Source organism: Peromyscus leucopus, chromosome X (genome assembly GCF_004664715.2).
Source record: "Peromyscus leucopus breed LL Stock chromosome X, UCI_PerLeu_2.1, whole genome shotgun sequence".
In the NCBI taxonomy this organism is placed as follows: Eukaryota; Metazoa; Chordata; class Mammalia; order Rodentia; family Cricetidae; genus Peromyscus; species Peromyscus leucopus.
Genome location: NC_051083.1, coordinates 12080209 through 12093991, shown reverse-complemented (window position 1 = coordinate 12093991; position 13783 = coordinate 12080209). Strand labels below are relative to the sequence as shown.

The following is a 13783-nucleotide window of genomic DNA, read 5'->3' as shown; positions in this document are numbered from 1 at the left end:
AGAAAAAAACCCTCATAGGCATACCCAGCTACTTGGGTTTGTGTTAATTCCAGATGTAGTCAAGTTGACCACCAAGAACAGCCATCACAGTTGCCACAGACTAGGAACTATGAAGAGCAGTGATAACAGAGAAAGGACAGCCCATAGGCACAAGGGTGCATGCAGCTGGTGAGGAAGAGAAGATTTTAAATGTTCCTAACACAATAAAACACTAAATGTCTGAGGTGAGGAAGCCAGTAATCCTGAATCTGATCACTGTACACTGACTGTGTATTACTGAAACACCATATTGTTCCTCAGTAAAAGCATACAGTTATTAGGTATCTGTGAAGGATTAAAAACATGAGGCCAGGGGCTGGAGAGATAGCTCAGTGGTTAAGAGTACCACCTACTCTTCAGAAGTCCTGAGTTCGATTCCCAGCACCCACATGGTGGACCCGATGCCTCTTCTGGTGTGCAGGTATACACATAGAGCACTCAAGACATGAAATATTAAAAAAAGATAGAAAAAACATGAGGCCAGGGGTGTGGCTGGATGCTAGAACACTTGACCTAGCGAGTGCAACAAGGCCCTGGGTTTGATTACCAGCACCTCAAAATAATTAATTAAAATTAAAACTTACATACCCATATATGTTTTAGATGTGAATATCCAAGCCAGTCGGGAGGCAGAGACAGGAGGATCTCTGTGAGTCAGAAGCTAGCCTGGTCTACAAAACAAGTTCTGGTACAGCCAGGGCTACACAGAGAAACCCTGTCTGGAAAAACAAAAGACAAATGTGAATATTCAAAAGAAAGAGGAAGGAAGAAGAAAGTATGTCAGCTATACTCACCTTGTTATAGTTAGATTTCTTTCTCATTAGGTTTCTGTTGCTGTAGTAATATACCGAACAAACCAAACTTGGGAGAAGAAAGGATTTGTTTGGCTTTTTTTTTTTAACTGATTCAAGGAGGCAGTTTTATTTTACGATGAATGGCACCTGTATGCAGAGTACCTATACCTTTGATCTGGAAGCAGACAGATAAGTGATTAAGTGTCGTAAGGAAGTGACTTCAAATCCTGTCAACATCTGCTGACCAGATGTGGCTGGACATGTGCCTGCAGGTTCTGTGACTAGGAGCAGGTGACCCATTCAGGGACTGATGAGGTTCTCATTATGTGACTTTCGAGAACTACAAAACTCTTGGATTCTTTGAATTATTCTGTAGGCTGCCGTGGCTAGTGAATCTGGGGTTTCAACAAAGAAAGACTGCCCTTTGTCACAGCTCTTACCCATGAGTGGATCCAGAGGCACTTTGTCCAGAAGAGGGATCTTCAGGTCCTGGCACATGGCCTCTGCACCCCCGGTTGTGGGAGGGAAGATCTGAGACTCTTTCTTGCACTTGGGGCAAATGAAGCCGCTCATGTTCTCCACCACACCAATAATGTGGCAGAAGCTTATCTCTTTCCGGACATCCTGGAGGGCCACCTCCTGAGGGGTGGTGAAGATCACTAACCCATCAATGTGTGCTGCAGCCAGATACTGGACGACAGAGGTGCTGGTTGGGGTGTGTATAATGAGGCAATCGACATCTCCCCAGTCTACATCACGGAGGAACTGCCTGATCATGCCATTTTTCTTTGGTCCCCTCCAGATGACAGCATCATCAGGGCTGCTGAGCAGGAAACCCACAGACATTACCCCCAGGTTGTCCTCCATGTACACTGGAGACCAGCTGGAGACACTCTAGTGAACCTGATCTCCTTCCAAGCCCATGATCTTGGGAATCGATGGCCCACAGATATCGATGTCCAGAAGAGCGACCCGCACGTCTCCATCTTCTGCCAGGCTGTGGGCGAGGTGGGCACTGAACATGCTTTTCCCAACGCCACCTTTCCCAGACAGCACCAAGATTCTGTGTTTCACCATCTTCATTTCTCCTTGATTTCCTCCACGGCCGGGTCCAGTGTAGTGCCAGCACCCTACGTGCACTGTCGGCCTGGGGCAGCTGTGGGACACCTCTTCCATGCTGCCACTCTTGCTGGGGCTCTTGTCTGGCTTTTAAGTCTCCATCACAGTCCATCATTGTTGGAATCAGGGCAGGAACTCAAGGCAGGGCAGGAACTGAATCAGAGGCCATGGAGGGGTGCTGCTTACTGGCTTGCTCCCACGGCTTGTTTAGTCTGCTTTCTTATAGAACTCCGGACCACCTGCCCAGGGATGACACTGCCCTTAGTGAGCTGGGTCTTCCCATACATCAAGAAAATGCTTGCACCCCACCCCCAGATTTGTGCACAGGCCAATCTGATGGAGACATTTTTCTCAATTGAAATTTCCTCTTCCCAGATCACTCTAGCTTGGGTCAAGTTGACAGACAAGCAAACAAAAAATACAAAAACAAAAAACACACCACAAAAATACATCAACCAAATAAGAAATTAGCCAGCATATACTTTCTTAAGAGATTAGCAGGTTGCCGGGTGGTGGTAGAAACCCCAGTACTTGGGAAACAGAGGCAGGCAGATGTCTGTGAGTTCAAGACAGCCTGATCTACAGACTGAGTTCCAGGACAGCCAGGGCTACACAGAAAAACCCTCTCTCAAAGAGAGAGAGAGAGAGAGAGAGAGAGAGAGAGAGAGAGAGAGAGAGAGAGAGAGAGAGAAGCAGATCATGGAAGGCATGACTGTGGCTGAGACCAGTGGTTCTCAAGCTTGCTTCAAAACAAGGTAGAGAGCAACAACAGGGGAAGACACCTGGCACACATTCACATACACCCATATACCACACACACTCAAACTTGAATGCTGTTCAGGAAACTGTTGGAGAATATTATCTTAAGGTGTGTTACTTTTGTTCATGTTGCACTTGTTTAACTCTGTGAAGTTGCATTACTGTGCCTGTGTAAAACACCCGATGATCTAATAAAGAGCAGAATGGCCAATAGCAAGGCAGAAGAAAGGATAGGCGGGTCTGGCAGGCAGAGAGTATAAAAAGAAGGAAAAATCTGAGAGTGAAAAAGAGGCAGCCAGAGAAGGAGGAGGACTCCAGGGGCCAGCCAGCCAGCTACACAGCAAGCCATGGAGTAAGAGTAAGATTTACAGAAGTAAGAGAATGGGAAAAGCCCAGAGGCAAAAGGTAGATGAGATAAGTTAAGAAAAGCTTGCAAAAAAACAAGCCAAGCTAAAGTCGGGCCTGCATAATTAAGAATAAGATTCCACATGTGATTTGTTTGGGAGCTGGGTGGTGGGCCCCCCAAAAGATCAAAAACAAACAACAACAGGAGACAGGGCTTGTGAAAGCCCAGCATGTGTGGCCGGGCCCCAGAAGCTCTAATTTTGGTAGTTGGAATCAAGAATATACACTTTTGAAAAATTCCTAGGCCCCAGTGCTAGATCCAGTTGTAGAGGTTAAGATGAGTTAGGTGGATTATGAAGCTTGCCCAAAATCACATGGTTAATGAATGTCAGGAACACAGTTTTGAACCCAGAACTTGGACTCTAGACCCATCACAACGTCATTATAAAAGTAGACAATCAAATTATAAACTTAAAATCTATGATTATTTCAGAATAATCATTGTGAGTGAGCATGGTTAAATATTTTTTAGTGACATCTATCTTTTCCCAGCAGCTCAAGAGTCTCGAAGGTCTAATGTTATGATCAATTAAATGATTCCTTAAATAGTTTCAAATTATTTTCAATCTCCTATATAATACATTTATTTATCATCTGACTGGTAATCAAAAATTGCAATTGTCAAAAATATAAATGATGCACTGAGGGAAAGCTTCTATTCCACACAGTAAAATGCCAAATAATTTTAAACTATATAGCTAAATTTTTAATAGTTAATGCAAAACCCTCATTTCATTGGCAACAATCTGTTAAAATGTTCCATGGTACCTTGCAACAATTTTCATAGAGGAGTCTTTATGCATTTGCAAAACTGGAAGTGAGAATTGCAGATAAGGCAGCAACAATCTTCACTCATACAACTATGTCTTGCCAGCAACCCACTCCCATAATTACATGATTAAGAATAGTGAAATATAATTTCTTCCTTGAGAAATGTGTCAAAAGTTATGGTGTTATCATACAGGTAAAGCAAAAGTCTCTAAAGTATCACTAAATTTACCAACAGATAAAGGAGTCATTCATGCACCCAAGATGGAAACATAATCATCTTTTATGTTTTAACTCAATCCTTTATCTATTAGTATAAGTTTTATAATGTGCAATTCCAGATGACTTCCTCATACTTGCACTAAGGACTGGCCAATCATTAATTTTCCTCTGGCACAATGCTTTATCTTTACTTCATCAACAAAAGCTTCAGAGTTATTTAGACTGACAGGCAAGTTAGAGAACTTCTTGAAACCACACTCATGAGTTGTAGGTAAGCTCTCTCCACACACAAGCTCCATTCTGTGACAACAACCTGGGCAGCTGTTACATGTATAACAAATGTGATCTTTGGTGAAATGGATGTTATGAATAATTCTAGTTTTACCCATAATGTGACCAAATGTGATACCAGTTACGTGTTTGTGGTTTTTTTTCATTGTACTATGGAACTTTGCCTACTAGTACTTAGAACAGGAGAGCAAAATGGCATTCCAAAACAAACAGTGAGTTTACTGGACTATGGATATATCATTAAATAGATAGTATAGGACACTGACAGACTGTCACCCTCATTGTGTTTCAGGGCAATGACCTATGAAAGAAAATATGTGGGTTAATATAATAAGATGATAGGAAGATTCTATGATTTCCAGAAATTTCCCTTGGCCTTCACATCCACAGGGCACAACTCATCAAGCAAAGAACATCCATTATAAATATTCTCAATGAATTAAAAAAAGAGAAAGTATAATAAAAGAATATGAACACATTCAAAAAAGAATAGTTGCTATGCAAAAATAACCAAATGGAAATTCTAAGTAGGAAAACTATAATACCTGAATATGCAATATCTCTGGATGAAATTAAGAGCAAATTCCTGGCTCCTAATTTGCTATTAATCTCATTTGGTTGTTTTTGCAATAGTATCCATTCCTGTTTTTGAGACAGGGACTCTCACTACACCTGGAGTTCATCAGTTTGGCTACAATGGCTAGCCAACAAGCTGCAGCGATCCTCTGGTCTCTACCTTCCCAGCACTGGGGTTACAGACACATGCCACCATGCCTAGCTTTTACATGGATGCTGGGGATCCAGCTCAGGTTCTCATACTTACATGGCAAGCATGTTACTGATGGAGCCACCTCCCCAGCCCACACCACCAGAGATCTTAAACAGAAAGTATCTCAAATAAAGCACGGTGAGGGAAAAGCCTACAAAACAATACGCAGACCCTCAATGACAGTATCAAGAAGTTTGTGTATGTGCAATTAGAATCCCAAGAAAGAAGAAAAGCTGACCACACAAAAATATTTGAAGAAAGCTGGGTGGTGGTAGCACATGCCTTTAATCCCAGCATTTGAGTCTCTCTAGTTCCAGGCCAGCCTGGTCTACAACATGAGTTCCAGGACAACTAGGGCTGTTACACAGAGAAACCTTGTCTCGAAAAACCAAAAACCAAAAAATAAAAAATAAAATAAAATAAAATAAAGAAATAGCCCAAAATATTTTGTAAGGTTCAAAAAAACGATCTATGATATCCACTTCTGGTTTTTTGTTTGTTTTAGTTTTTTGTTTGTTTTGGTTTTTTGAGATAGGGTTTCCTCTATGTAACAGTCCTGGCTGTCCTGGAACTAGCTCTGAAGATCAGGCTGGCCTCGAACTCAGAGATCCACCTGCCTCTGCCTCCTGAGTGCTGGGATTAAGGGTGTGCACTGCCACTGCCCAGTGCTACTTTAAATGTGTGAGTTTATTAAGTATATAGCAAGCCAAAGTAAAAGAATTAATAGCAAGTGATAGACAGATGTATTGACAGATGCAGAATATTGTCAACTCAGGTACTCAAAACACTCACCAGTCAGCTAGAGTTTCAGACAAGAGAGATTCCTGAGCAGAGTAGAGTGCCCCCCTTGAATGAGGCTTCCAAATGAGAACTAAAAACAACATAGAGATAACCTCAGCAAATCAGATGCTCACAACATCTAGCATAAACCAACTGGGGAAGTTGAGACCATCGGCTGGAGTTCCCAATTGCTTCCCACATCTGAGCTCTGGCCTCGCTTGCCCAGTGCAGGCAATTTTATACCATAAACAACAGTGACTTCTGTAGGAAATGTAGCCTGATCTCAAGGTCCTGCTGTTTTTAACTCCTGGGCTGTTTTGCTATTCTCTTCTCCCCGTGTCACACAGTTAGGGCGAACAGCCTGTGCTCAGACAATTTGCTTTGGAGGACACTGAGATAAACATGCTTGGGTCTGAAATGAGGATTGGGGGGGCTGCTTCTAGAGCCAGCTTCCCTGCAAGCACAAACAGCACCAGACGATTTACCAATATAATGTACATTACACAAACTTTCCAAATTTGATTTTAAAAATCCCATAAAGCCAGCCATCTAAACTGCACAATGAATAACAACATCAAACACAAAACCACATCAAGACACATCCAGTGCTGAAAGCCATTGATAAAAGGAAATCTGAAAAGGCACATGGGAAGAAAGGTACATTACATACAGGTGACCAAAGACAAGAGTCACTGTAGACTTCTCTAGCCGTGAAAGGCATTAAAAGAAGCCCTTTAATGAATGAGCTGAAAGAGAGTGAAATGTGTCTTCTTGGAATTCTCTCCTCGGAAAACACAGGAGTGTTGGCCTGGGGAGGTGGCTCAGTGGGTCACGTGCTTGCTGCACAAACGGAAGGGCCTAAGTTCAGACCCCTAACCCCACGTGAGAACCTGTGAAGCCGGACCTAACCAATTCGCAAGCTCAGGGATGGGAGGTGGAGACAGACAAATCCAGAAGGCTCACTGGACAGCCAGTTTAGCCCAGACAGCGAGCTCCTGGTTCAGTGGATCCTGCCTCAAAAGAGAAGGATGCATAGGCCTTTGGTCTCAGCTGAGGCAGGGGGAGAGTTGGGTCAGCCTGGTTACACAGTGAGTTCTAGGCCAGCCAGGGCTACATAGTGAGAGAACTTCTTTTAATCAATCAACTACATTAAATGAACAAGGTGGAGAAGTGATTGATAAAGGCATTCTCATGTCAACCTCTGGCCTCTACACGTGCCCACCAGTACTCATACATACCACACATCAACACACACAAATCCAGTTGTGGGGTTGGAACGTGGATGGGAAAGCCCATGAGGCCTCAAACCTACACAAAGAACTCTGGGCAACTGAAGAATGCTGAGAGAGGGAGAAAGAGTCTTCCCCACAGACTAGCACAGCAATTGGTAATCTAATACCAAATATATGTAACAACAATTAAAGAAAAGGAGGCCATGAATTTGAAAGAGTGGGGGTGGGGGAGTACATGGGAGTGAGTGATTGGAGGGAGAAAAGGGAAGGGGGAAATGATTATATTAGATGATTATATTAGATTATATTAGAATCTCAAAAAATTTATACAAGTAAAAAGCTAGAATAAGAACATATTAAATATAAAGCTGGCTCTTTGAAACTGTCAATAACATGGATAAACCTCTAGGTAGATTGATCAAGGAGAAAATCAAAGAAGATAAAAACAATATCAGGAATAAAGGATATCATATAATTTATAGAGACTATATGTGTGTTTGTGTGTATGTGCTTTGTTATATGTGTGTAGCAGTGCATGAGAAAAACAAATTATAACTATATTCATTAGAAAAGGCTGGATAGCTGGGTGATGGTGGCTCACACCTTTAATCCCAGTACTTGGGAGGCAGAGGCAGGTCGATCTCTGTGAATTTGAGCCAGCCTGAGCTACAGAGTGAGTTCCAGGACAGCCAGAACTGTTACACAGAGAAACCCTTTCTCAACAAACCAACAGAGAGAGGGAGAGAGAGAGAGAGAGAGAGAGAGAGAGAGAGAGAGAGAGAGAGAAGAGAAGAGAAGAGAAGAGAAGAGAAGGGAAGGGAAGGGAAGGGAAGGGAAGGGAAGGAGAAGGAAGGAAGGAAGGAAGGAAAAAAGGAAAGGAAAGAAAAGAAGAGAAAAGAAAACAAAAGGCTGGATAATTATGGATCTGATTTTAAATTGAACAGACAGACATACCTGCATTCATGCAGCAAACAACCTGGTAAAGCTTTTAAAGATCTTTCTGATTCAGGTTACTACCTCCTAGAGAAGGCATTTTCCACAAAATTCCAGCACATAATATCAAAAATATGCAAAGCTCTAGAGGGCTGCCACCATGAGTCATCACGACACAGTCTGGAAAGAGCTGGCAAAGACTGCCTTTTATTTTTATATGAAAGGATATGTTTATTTCAGAAATGCAGGACTGCTGAACAATTTGAAAATAAAGGCTCTTTACTGCATTAATAGAATAAGGGCCTTAAATGATGACTTTGATAAAATTCATTAAAAAACATCTGATACATCCATTCATGATTAGAAAAACTGTTCTTCGAAAGCTCCAAATGAGAGATGTGTTTCCTTCATATGACACCACAAGTATCATGCGTTGTGGGGGAAAAAACATCAAAAGCTTTGAAAACAAAATCAGACAAGCTCGTGAGCATTGGAATGTAGTTCCTAGCCAGCAGACAGGGCAAGAACGTATCACTGACAATCCTCTGTGCCTAGCAAGGAAGTAATGATGCCTGCGTGGAAACTCTTGGATGCAAAAGGTTGGCAAGGGCCAGGGGGAAAATGTCAATATTCAAAATCAGCTGTGTTTTTATACTCCATCAAAAAATAATGGAGAAATGAAATTCCAAGCGAAACCATTTTCAGTGGCAACAAAAGCCACCAAATACTTAAAATGAAATCTACTATAAGGGTGTAAACCCTTCTCTACAGGAAGAGTTATAAATAACGTTAATATTCTCAAGACAAATGCTAGGAAAGACGGACTGGAAAACTTTATATTGCAAAATGTCAATTTTCCATGAATCTGCTCTATTTGGTCATTTATATATTGTGTCTGGAGAGAGAGAGTAGCTATATTATTCTTTTGAACTGGTTTACTTTTGAGACAGCCTCTCCCTCCCTATATAACCATCGCTGGTCTGCAACTTGCTATATAGATCAGGCTGGCCTCTAATGTGTAGTGATCGTCCTGCCTCTGCCTACTGAGTTCTAGGATTACGGGTATGAGCCACCACAGCCAGTGGGCTTCTTTTTTGTTTTATGAAAGTGATTTTAACAGTTGACGGTAACAGCGCCACGATTGTCAGTAGTGAGGTCCCTCTATGTCCACCCGATGAAAATGGCATTTGGAATAATCAATGGCTTGTCTTGTGCTAATAGTCTGTCTGGCCACCTTTTCTTTTTCTTGCTTTTTAAAAACTTTTAGATTGTTTATTTTGGGGTGGGGCACATGCACCATGGCATGAATACGGAAGTCAGAGGACAACTTGTGAGAGTCAGTTCTCTCCTTCCACTGTGTGGGGCTTGGGGATCCAACCTCAGGTTTTCAGGCTTGGCAGCAAGTGCCACCTTATTTTTCCTTTTTTCAAAAGTATAAAAATTATAAATAACTTTATGGAAAGCTTTTAGAGGTATTCTTCTGGGAGATCAAGGATTGGAAAAGCCAGAAACAAAGGGCCAATGGGTCATAGAAGGCGGTCTACTACTCGATTTGGGGCTCACCTCCTAGCAAGAAGTACCAGATTCCCTGTAGTCAATAGCATGAACAGGCAGTTGATCTCCTCCCGGGTGCGGTTCACATTTTCTTCTGAGTGGCTCAAAGAGCGAAGATGCCTGCTAAAATGGGTCTTTATATCTAGAAGGGAGAGTTTGCCAAGATTGCCTGATTTGGAACAGGGCAGAGCTCCAAATGTATTGAGTTTGCCTCTAGCCCTTGCCAAAGTTGTATCAGGCTCTTTTCAAAGCCATTTTCATTCCATTTTACCAGCTCTGTAGGTCACACACACACAGTGGCACTTTGGGCTTTTGTAATCAGAAAACAGAAGTGCCATGCTGCCCCGGCAGGGCTCCCTTACGGTGCTCAAGTTAGATGAGCCCACGCCTTGGCAAGGAGCCCCTTCTGGTGTGGTGGAGGATTGGAGAAGGGCCCTTCCTTGAGTACTAGTGTAAACAGTCCTGCTGGGAACCAATCGGCCAGCCTAAAGCTCTGTGGAAGAGGCTGGAAGGGTCTTCTTCCTTTCCACATTTCTGATGCATACCAAAGCATGGGATAGACTGTGCTCTAGTTGACAAAAGGGTTACCTCCGACCCCTCACCTCCATCACCCTCTTATTTGGTCCTTCACCTGCCTTCCTCCTGTGTTACTTGAAGAAATTTCATAATCCCATGTTGATTTAGCTATAGTGTTCTTTGGATATATTTTGTTTGTTTGTTCCTTTGTTTCAGATAGGGTTTCGGGTGGCCCAGGTTGGCCTTAAATTCATGATGTAGTCCAGGATGACCTTGAGTGTCTGATCCTCCTGGCTCTACTTTCCAAGAGGTGGGATTACACATGTATCCCACAATGCCTGTTCTGTTTCTCTTGCTCTTGTTCTTATTCTCGCTCTGTCTTCCTCTTTCTCTCAAGAAACGGACGTGTCTCCTAAACTCCAGGTTCAAGTCATTTTCCTGATGCAGCTTCATGAGCAGCTGGGACTACAAGTTCATGTCACTGTGCCCTGCTGGGTATATCACTGCATGGTACTTTTAATATCTAAGTATTACATTTTATATACACAAGTTAGTCTAACAGTTTGAATGAAGTGTAGAAATCTTACCTCCTTTTAGAACTCAACCTTCCTCCATTTATAATATAATTGTGTTAAAGATTTCCTCTACATGTAAGAACTACAAAAGCCAGTGCTATAATTATTGCTTTAGCCGTCAAACATGATTTAGAAAGACCAAGAAGAGAAAAAAAATGTTGATTGTACTCACCCTCCCTTTTACTCCGCCATTCGTCCTTCCTTCCTGATAGACTAAGACTTCTCTTGTCATTTATGTTTATCAAGATTAGCATGGCTATTTGGTTATTATTTGCTATGCTGGTGTGTCTTAGAAAAGTGCTCCACCACTGAGCCCTACCAGGTTGGGGTTGTTTTTTTGTTTTGTTTTGTTTTGTTTTTGTTTTGTTTTGTTTTTGTTTTGTTTTTTTTTTTGTCAAAAAACTTTTCTTCAGACATTCATTAGGCTATATATGTCAGCAGCAACTTCTCTTCAGTATTTTGGGTTTTGTCATAGGAGAAGATATCTTGCTTTCCCTTTCATTCCTGAAGACTATGTTTGCATAGTCACTGTCTAAGGCACTGTCTTTGTTCTTGTTCTCATGCAGGTCTCACCATGTGGCCCAGGTTGCTTTCTGACTTGAGAGCCTCCTGCCTCCGACTGCCAATTGTGGGATTCCACACGAAACCGACCATGCAGGACTAAATTTCTTTTTCTTTTTTTTTTTTTTTTTTTTTTTTTTTTTTTTTGGTTTTTTCGAGACAGGGTTTCTCTGTGTAGCTTTGCGCCTTTCCTGGAACTCACTTGGTAGCCCAGGCTGGCCTCGAACTCACAGAGATCCACCTGGCTCTGCCTCCCGAGTGCTGGGATTAAAGGCGTGCGCCACCACCACCCGGCTGGACTAAATTTCTTTTCAGCACTTGAAAAACATGTCAGTCTTCTACTGTCTTTGCTTTCTAACATTTTTCCTCTATAGATAACGTGTTTTCCTCTGGATGCTTATACTATTTTGTATTAATTTTCAGAAGTTTGGCTCTGATAAATTACAGATTTTTGTTGTTGTTTATCCTGCTTAATTTAATTTTTCTCAGGTGTGCCAGGAAGTGGTCCATGCAGAGGCAGGTGAATCTCTTTGACTTTGAGGCCAACCTAATCAACACAGCAAGTTCCAGACAAGGCTACACAGAGAAACCCTGTCTCAAAAAACAAAAAAACAAAACAAAAAACCAAAAAACAAACAAACAAAAAATTCCCTTGGGTTCATTTTAGTTTGTTTCTTGTTTTTCTCTATGTGCAACAGCTCTGGCTGTCCTAGAACTCACTCTGTAGACCAGGGTGGTCTCGAACTCACAGAGATCTGCCTGTCTCTGCCTCCCTAGTGCTGGGATTAAAGATGTGTGCCACCACTGCTAGCTCCCTCAGGTTCTTAAATCTGTAGGTTTCTCTTTTGCCAAATTTCAGAAAATTTTAGACATTAATTCTTTGACTACTATTTTGGTTCCATCTTCTTTCTCTCCTGACACTCTCATGATCAAAAAATTAGATTTTAAAAATATTTTCTCCCATGTCCCTGAAGATCTGTTCTTTTTTCTCAGTCTATTTTCTCTCCTTGTTTAAACAAAGTAAATTATATTCTAACCTCCAACTCTGATTCTCTCCCCACCCTTTAGATTCTGCTACTGAGTCTAATTATTTTTACCTGTATGCTTTTCAGTTCAAAAAACTGCATTTGAGTTTTCTTGAGACTTTGCTCCCCATTTGTTTCAAACAAGTATGTTTATCGTTTGCCAATGCATTTTTTTAAATGACAGCTGCTTTTAAATTCTTGTTAGTTAATTCTAACAATTCTGTCATCTTAGTGAATTGTTGAGTCCTACTCAAGATGAGAACTCCCCGATTCTTAGTATGGAGAGTAATTTTTTTTAATTGACCTTATATTAGTCAATACTATGTTTTAGCAGGTCTCCACAGATGCTACTCAAACTACCAGGCGAAGGGAAGGGAAGGGTTAAGTTCCAGATTCTGCAATCAGCGTTTGCTGACGTGTGCGCACGCGCGCGCCTGCACCTGCGCCTGCGCTCCCGGACTGCGTGTGACTGCGGGGCGGGCCGGGGCGGGGCGGGCCAGGGCGGGGCGCTGGCTCCACACTCGGCCTCTGCCTCCAGCCGCCAGTCGCGGTGTTCTGCGGCGCCTCGACATTGCCTCCAGTAAGGCGATGGGAGCGGGGAACTCGTCCGCGCTGCGAGCCGGGTCAAAGTTCGGGCTCTGGGCTGGGTGACGTCAGCGGAGGGGCGGGGCGCCACGGTCCTCGGCGGAGAGGAAAGTCCGGGCTGTTTCAGTGGAGCCAAGGAATGGGAGGCGTCTTAACCTCCCCTCGGGCCGCAGTGCCGTCAACTCCGCCCGCCCCCCATACCTCCCCGAGGCCAGGGGTGTTGGGAACGTCGCCTGTTACAAGTCTCGGGCCTTTCCTGCTTAGGGGTGGGGCCACACAGGCTTTTGGGGTTCTTTTCTTCCGCCTGTAGTGTTTGGCTGAAATAGAGCAATCATCGTGCAGTTTTCTGTCTAGATAGAAAATTCAGACGTTTCTTGCAGGGTGTGTTTTTTAGGTGGTTGGTTTTTTGTTTTTGCTTTTGGGTTTTGTTTTATTTTTAAGTTTTCCGTCAGAGCCTGCTCATTCTAGGGCGCTGGCTTCTCCAAAGCCAGTCTGGAAGGCATGGAAACCCACAGCCAGGTCCGATAGCCCTCAATAGCTCTGCTCTTCTCCATATTTTATATTACATCTAAAACTAGGCATTTTGGGTGTTCTTAGTGGTGCTGGGGAAAGTACATTTACTCCATTTTCCCAGAAGCACAGGGCCCTAACGCTGCTTTTTCATACGTCATCATAACACAGAAAGGATGTGTAACAGGCTTGGTAGGCCTTTCTACTGTACGGGAATCCATAAGCAATTACTTGTTTTTCTTTTGTTTTGTTTTTTAACTTGAAAAGATAAATCCCTGTCAACATTTTTCTGTTTCCCTGCTTTCAAGATTATGTAAGAAGAAAGAGCCATGGTTTCAGGGAAAGG

General features: G+C 42.7%; 1 pseudogene; it reads right to left on the bottom strand.

Annotated features, from left to right (window-relative positions):
* Positions 1 to 1133: 1133 nt before the first annotated feature.
* On the bottom strand, positions 1134 to 12914 carry LOC114697623 (annotated as a pseudogene).
* Positions 12915 to 13783: the final 869 nt, after the last annotated feature.